This window comes from Lepus europaeus, chromosome 12, assembly GCF_033115175.1.
Source record: "Lepus europaeus isolate LE1 chromosome 12, mLepTim1.pri, whole genome shotgun sequence".
Lineage (NCBI taxonomy): Eukaryota > Metazoa > Chordata > Mammalia > Lagomorpha > Leporidae > Lepus > Lepus europaeus.
The window spans coordinates 21496376-21503055 of record NC_084838.1 but is presented as its reverse complement, the minus strand read 5'-3'; positions in this window follow the sequence as shown (position 1 = coordinate 21503055).

Sequence of the window (6680 nt, the reverse complement as noted above, 5' to 3'; positions counted from 1 at the left end):
CGGCACACCGCGCTGATCCGATGGCAGGAGCCAGGTACTAATCCTGGTTTCCCATGGGGTGCAGGGCCCAAGCACTTGGGCCATCCTCCACTGCACTCGCTGGCCACAGCAGAGAGCTGGCCTGGAAGAGGGGCAACCGGGACAGGATCGGTGCCCCGACCGGGACTAGAACCCGGTGTGCCGGCACCGCAAGGCAGAGGATTAGTCTAGTGAGCCGCGGTGCCAGCCATAGTATTCTGTATTTTCAAGGAAGCAGTGACATGGCTTAGTCAGTTCCCTGATACCCAGAAGATACTGGCAATGTACCCATACCTCAACACCCTCAGGGGTTCTGGGCAAGAGGGAGCTGATGGATGGACAGAAGTCAGGAGCACAGACCTTAATTCTGAGACTGTACAGAAACACCATGGTTGAGGTGAAAGCTAGACTTTTGCTTAAATTACTAGTATCATCAAAACTAAATTACTAGTAGGCCGGCACCACGGCTCACTAGGCTAATCCTCCGCCTGCGGCGCTGGCACCCCGGATTCTAATCCTGGTTGGGGCGCCGGATTCTGTCCTGGTTGCCCCTCTTCCAGGCCAGCTCTCTGCTATGGCCCGGGAAGGCAGTGGAGGATGGCCCAAGTGCTTGGGCCCTGCACCCGCATCGGAGACCAGGAGAAGCGCCTGGCTCCTGGCTTCAGATCAGCGCAGTGCACCAGCCTCAGCACACCGGCCGCAGCGGCCATTGGAGGGTGAACCAATGGTAAAGGAAGACCTTTCTCTCTCTTTCTCTGTCTCTCTCACTGTCCACTCTGCCTGTCAAACAACAACAACAACAACAACAACAAAACAAAACAAAAAAACTAAATTACTAGTAGGGGCCGGTGCTGTGGTATAAAACCACCTATATGGGCGCTGGTTTTAGTCCTTGTTGATCCACTTTTTTTTCTTTTTTTAAAGATTTATTTATTTACTTGAAAGTCAGAGTTACACACAGAGAGAAAGGCAGAGAGAGAGAGAGAGAGAGTCTTTCATCCACTGGTTCACTCCTTAGTTGGCCGCAGGGGCCAGAGCTGTGCCAATCCGAAGCCAGGAGCCAGGAGCTTCTTCTGGGTCTCCCACGTGGGTGCAGGGGCCCAAGGACTTGGACCATCTTCCACTGCTTTCCCAGTCCATAGCAGAGAGCTGGATCAGAAGAGGAGCAGCTGGGACTTGAACCGGTGCCCATATGGGATGCCGGCACTGCAGCTGGCTGCTTTACCTGCTACACCACAGCACAGGCCCTCCAGGCTGCTGCTCTAGTTTGATCCAGCTCTCTGCTATGGCCTGGGAAAGCAGTAGAAGATGGTCCAAGTCCTTGGGCCTCTGAACCCACATGGGAGACCCGGAAGAAACTCCTGTTTCTGTGTGTAACTCCTGTTTCTCCCTCTCTCTGTGTGTAACTCTGCCTCTCAAATAAATAAATCTTAAAAAAAAAAACTAAATTACTAGTACCACCAAAATTCACTAAGATCCCACTCTAAGCTTATGCATAAAGATATGGCTGGCGCCGTGGCTTAACAGGCTAATCCTCCGCCTTGCAGCGCTGGCACACCAGGTTCTAGTCCTCGTTGGGACACCGGACTCTATCCCGGTTGCCCCTCTTCCAGGCCAGCTCTCTGCTCTGGCCCGGGAAGTGGAGGATGGCCCGGGAAGTGGAGGATGGCCCAAGTGCTTGGGCCCTGCACCCGCAAGGGAGACCAGGAGAAGCACCTGGCTCCTGGCTTCGGATCAGCGAGATGCGCCGTCCGCAGCGGCCATTGAAGAGTGAACCAACGGCAAAAAGGAAGACCTTCCTTCCTCTCTGTCTCTCTCTCACTATCCACTCTGCCTGTCAAAAAAAAAAAAAAAAAAAAAAAAAAAAGATGGCCTCATGCATACAAAGTCCCACTACCTCTTTGTAGGAAGGACCTCTACAGTCATTTATCCCCTGGGATACAAAGTTCAGGAGGGACTGAACAGAGCAGGCCTGCTGCAGCTGTCACAGGAGAACTTGGAGCAAGGGTCTGGGAAGAGTTAGAGGCTTTGGGAAGGCTCCGGAGCTCTGCCTTAGGAAGTCAGGAACTCCATGGTTTCATGGCTTTTTCTACACCTTTATACAGTGGTGTTTTTCAACTCATTTCGTTATCACTGCCCCTAAGGAGGAGGAGTAATTAGGCTTAAATTCTCCATAACAAGAAAAATTAAATACGAAGGAACAAGATTTTGTTGAGTTGGGCTGAGCTGAGGGGTATCCACTGCGCTAATGTCTAAGATTACTTCCTTATCTCAAGAACCACTGTTCATCCCCTTGGGGGCGCTGTTGCCCCTTTGGAGAATGCATGTTACAGAAGCCTGGTGCAACTCAACATTGCAACCCATAAGGGTGGGCTCTCTTAGACTTTGTCCCATTTGGTTGTGTTCCTTGTCTTCTGGATCTGTAAGGATAAGTTCAGCTGCAAGTTACAAAGATTCCCCACTAGGCAACCTGAGACCATAGGGCTATTTATTTTTTGCTGAAGAAGTCTGTAGTTAAGTGCAGTGATCCAATGGTCCCATCAAAGACAAGCTCCGTTTGTCTTCTCAGTATCCTCAGGGTGCTGGAAATGTGTCTGCTCATGGCCATGAGATGGTGTACAGGTAGTAGCTGCAGGCATCGCTCTACACAAGGGTGCATTGGAAAGGAAGGGAGAGGAGGGAGACAGGCAATAAGGAGGGGACAGGTGATTGTGTGGTCGGCAACTAATAGTGGCTCCTCTCTCTCTCTCTCTCTCTCTCTCTCTCTCCCTTTATGTAAACTAGCCTTCCTCAAATCCAGTGTGCATAACTATGCATCAAGCAGAAGGGAATACTACCTAACTGACCTCAGGCAAGTAACTTACTGTCCCTGGGCCTCAGCTTCCTCATTTATGAAGTGAGGGTTATAGATGCCCTGTTTTAAACCTAAACTTTCTTTTTTTATTGAAGTGAAATGCAAAGGTTTAGGAGTCACAAATGTGTTGCTTGATGAATTTTTTTTTTTTTTTGACAGGCAGAGTGGACAGTGAGAGAGAGAGACAGAGAGAAAGGTCTTCCTTTTGCCGTTGGTTCACCCTCCAATGGCCGCCGCGGTTGGCGCGCTGTGGCCGGCGCACCGCGCTGATCCGATGGCAGGAGCCAGGTGCTTCTCCTGGTCTCCCATGGGGTGCAGGGCCCAAGCACTTGGGCCATCCTCCACTGCACTCCCTGGCCACAGCAGAGAGCTGGCCTGGAAGAGGGGCAACCGGGACAGAATCCAGTGCCCCGACCGGGACTAGAACCCGGTGTGCCGGCGCCGCAAGGCGGAGGATTAGCCTAGTGAGCCGCGGCGCCGGCCTGCTTGATGAATTTTTACAAAGAACCAGCCCTTAGATCAAAAATCAGAATATTGTCAGACACTTTGAGTACTGTAACTTCTAGCACATTAACTTTGTCTGTTTTTGAACTTTAGATAAATAAAATAATACAGTAGATATTTTTTTGTATTTGGCTTCTTTCATTCACCCTGTTTGTGAGAATCATGTACCAAGTCCTTCCATTCTTGCTGCTATATAGTATTCCATGGGTGAATATATGATGTTCATTTGTACATCCCACTGTTTAAAGTCATGTTAGTTGTTTTTTTTTTTAAGATTTATTTTTATTTATTTGAAAGACAGAGTTACAGAGATAGATAGAGACAGAGAGAGAGAGGTCTTCCCATCTGCTGGTTCACTCCTCAGATAGGTGCAACGGCTGGAGCTGCGCCAATCTGAAGCCAGGAGTCAGGAGCCTTCTCCAGGTCTCCCACACAGGTGCAGGGGCCCAAGGTCTTGGGCCATCTTCTACTGCTTTCCCAGGCCATAGCAGAGAGCTGGATTGGAAGAGGAGCAGCCGGGACTTGAACCAGTACCCATATGAGATGCTGGCGTTTCAGGCCAGGGCTTTAACCTGCTGCGTCACAATGCTGGCCCTGTTAGTTGTTTCTACAGTCATGTTAGTTGTTAAGGCTACTACAAATAGCACTGCTGTGGGGAGCCTGGATCCAATGTTACTCTTGGGTGCTAGGATTGGAACTTCTGGGTTTTATGGTGTTCGTCTTCTGGATGCCTTTAAAAAAAAAATTTATTTTTATTTGTTTGAAAGGCATAGTTACAGAGAGAGGGAGGGAGAGATCTTCCATCCGCTGGTTCACTCCCCAAATGGCCACATCGACCAGGGCTGGGCGGACCGAAGCCAGGAGCCAGGAGCTTCATCCGGGTCTCCTGAATGCCTTTGAAGGAACTTTGGTAGTGATGGAACCAAACACCATCATGTTGACACACAGCCAGAAGCTAGGTTTTCCATTCTATGCTTAGATTCACTGCTAATAAGACTCAGGACTTCTAAAATTGGTCAGCCCAACATCTTTTCTAACCCAGCCTCTGCTCTGATGAGCACACACCACAAAGGGACACACATCCCTTCACACAGACAAACGTACGAGAGCCTGCTGATGAGAAAAGCCACGTGGCATTGCACTTCTGTGGCCCAGCTGCTAGGAGCCTGCAGAAGTTCTGGGGGCTCTGGATAATATCCACTGCTCTGTGATCCCCTTCACAGCCAGAGTTAGGAAATGAATCTGTCAACAGATAGTTCATCTGAGCACTCCTAAATTTTAAGCACCTTCTAACTTGTCATGCTCAATAAAAATAACCAAGAAGGTTAAGAGGCAAAAACCCTAGTATAATTTTGTTATATTTAGAAATTTGCCTTTTAAGCAGGTTTTGGACAAACACAGAAATTTCTCCAAAGTAAGCACATATCAAAGGCTCTTTGCAAAAGGAGATTTGGAATGTCAATGTATGGTTTTAGAGAAATGGGTGGTGCCATGAGAACAACATTTCTCAAGGTGGTCTACAGACTAGCATCAGCATCACTTTGGAGGTGTTTCAAAAAACTAAAAGTTAATTTTAACTTAAAATTCATTAAAATTGTAAAAGTACTCTGGCCCCAGAAGCAGAACACCTGAAAACTTGTATTTTAAATAGCTCATGAGTAGGTGGTTCTTAGGCACCCAAAGTAGGAGATTCCCAGCACTGACTCCATGCCTGCATTGCCTTATTCACTGCACTTGGGTGTCCATACTTTGTGGGGCCATGATATGGAGGGAGAAAATGATCCTACTGTTCACCCACAAGCCCTTTTGCTGGTTCTGGGTCAAGTTCCAAATTTTTATTTGCAAAACTCTTCACATCCTAGCCTCAAGTGGACCCTGCTTCTTTTCTGCGACATCATCGCTGAATTAAACTGGCCACACAATTTGGCCTCTGTTGGGGGATGGCGCCCTCTTGTTGCCCCTCCTTGTTTGCGACATCCCTTTGTGGCTTGCTGCATGTCACTCTGAACCCTGCCTGAAAACCTTCTTTGTCCTCCTCAGCCGTCGGCTTCAGAAGTGGCGGTGTTGTGTTGAGGCAGGGTTTGGGATGCCATATAGAATAAAGCTACGATTGTATTAAGAACCAGAAGAGGATAAGCAGCTAACACAAACATGAAGAAGGCCTAAGCACACGCAGTGCCAGGGGACAGATGAGAGAAGGCTTCGTTGAGACAGCTTTGTTTCTGGGATCTGGCTGCTTATATACAGCCCTGATGAGCTTGCCTGTGCGGTTTACAGGATTCTAGCTTGGCGAACTTACCAGATTCTGGGGCCGGCCTAAGTGCCCAATATTCCCAGGGGATGGGGAAGGTCCTGTGCCATGTTCTTGGGTTGGGGTGGCATTAGGGACCTGCCCTAGCCTCCACCTACATCTAAGATCTCAGCACCCAGCCCTAGAAATCCAAACTTCCCTCCACAAATCCCAACAAACACCCCAGCCATCTGCCCCCACATAGAACCTTCATGTTTCTTCCTCAACACCACGTTGCTTTTAGAAGTGTAGCCAGATGCCCTGGGACACTTAATGCTATTTTAGTGACCATTTCCCACCGCAAGGAACACTGAACTACAACAGGAAATGGTGGAGATGAACTGGCAAGCCAGGGCTAAATTTGAATGGTGGAAACTTTCTACCAAAATATTTTCCATAGAAGTTCACTTTCTTGGGTTTTGGTCACTGTGGCCAGCTGCCATTGACCAACCAGGAAACTGGAAAATAAAACTCAGGTTTGTTTTTGTTTTGTGGAACATAGAAAGGCGATACTCTGACCTCAAGTGAGCAGAGTTTGGAGTGCGGCATATCTAATTATGAAAACCCTTTGGTTATTATTTCATAATAAGAGTAGTGGAGGATATTTGATGGGGAAAGGAGCGACATCCAGCAAACTCTGATCCCACACTGGCATTCTGCTAGGCGCACAACATGGAGAGTGCTATTTCTCTCTCGCAGCCACCTCACAGGAAGTATTACTACCTGCTCTCCATCAGAGGTTGGGAAACAGGTTTGTTGAGGTGAACTTGCTCATGGTCACTTTATCGATGAAGCAGGAGTTCAAATATAGGTCTCTCTGCCCCCTCCCTTTTTTTCTGGTGTCTTGAGGAGAAAGGTGTGTGCATTTTTTTTTAAAATGTAAGATTTATCTTATTTGAAAGGCAGAATAACAGAGAATGAGAGAGAGAGAGAAAGAGATAGGGAGAGATCTTTCATCCACTAGCACACTCCCCAACCGGCTGCAAAAGTGATGGTGGTTGGAACTTCATCTGG